Below are 1,086 nucleotides of genomic sequence, written 5' to 3' on the forward strand. Positions count from 1 at the left end.
GGGGGGGGGTGGGGGGGTGTCGGTGACGGCAGGGGCAGCGCCACCGATTGCGCTTCGAACCAAGGCAGATGCAGAACAAGAGTTTCACAAAACCTTGCGGAAACAGTACGTTTATTGAAAGTTGGAAAAGTCTGAAAACAAAGGAAATAGGGTTGGTTTTTTTTTCGCCAAAAGGTTCAACCCAAACCCAGGCGGCTGCTGTGGCCCAGGGTCGCAGGATAAGCCGTGTCCAGGCGGGCTGCGATGAGGGGAGCCCCTGGCAGAGCTCTGGGGCACAGGGACCCTTCTACCGGGCACGGCCTCGTCCCACCTCGCCCCAAGGCTCCCGTGGGGAGCAGCCCCCCCGGCCCCACGCCGCCTTCCCGGCCTGTGCCTGGATCCCCATGTGCCAACACCAGGGCCCCTGCACCCTGGGATGGGCACAACCAGACCCCATGGGCTCAGCTACACTTGCCCCTGCCAGCCACGGGCAGCTCCTCCGGTTCCTCTCCCCCAAAGGAGGAACTGAGGGGGGGGACACACAAGCCCTGGGCAAAAAGCCCCCATCCAGCCCGAAATGCCACCGAAAGCCTCCCCGCACCCCCAAGCCCCCCCCCACCGCCACAGTTTCCAGCAGGAGTGGGTGGGACAGCGACAGGATCCCAAATGCAGAGCAGCTTCTGGAGTGAGGAATCCCACCACGGCAGGTGGAGGAGCCCCCGTCACCCCCACCCCAAAACACTAGGATATAATTAAGTTACTGCTTAAATTATTTGTAAAACATCTTAAATTTTCTGTGACATATTTTAAATACCCCCCAAGATGTCCCCCCCCCACAATGTGTGTTCCCCAGAGGGGGGGCTTCAGTTCTAGCAGGGACAGAGCCCACCACTAACTGGAAGTTGATGGGGGAAAAGAGCAAGGAAGAGAGAAAGGGTTTGTTATCCTTTCACAGCTTCAACAACTCCGCGCTCTAAATATCAATAATAAAAGTTATAATAATAAAATAGTTCTTCGTGAGGCAGTGGAGATCGAACAAGCCCTTTCACGCCCCTGTGGGGGCAAGCCCAGGTTTGGGCTTGGGCTCAGTAGTAAAAAGAGGGTTTT

This window comes from Calidris pugnax, unplaced genomic scaffold (genome assembly GCF_001431845.1).
Source record: "Calidris pugnax isolate Ruff unplaced genomic scaffold, ASM143184v1 scaffold155, whole genome shotgun sequence".
Taxonomy (NCBI): domain Eukaryota; kingdom Metazoa; phylum Chordata; class Aves; order Charadriiformes; family Scolopacidae; genus Calidris; species Calidris pugnax.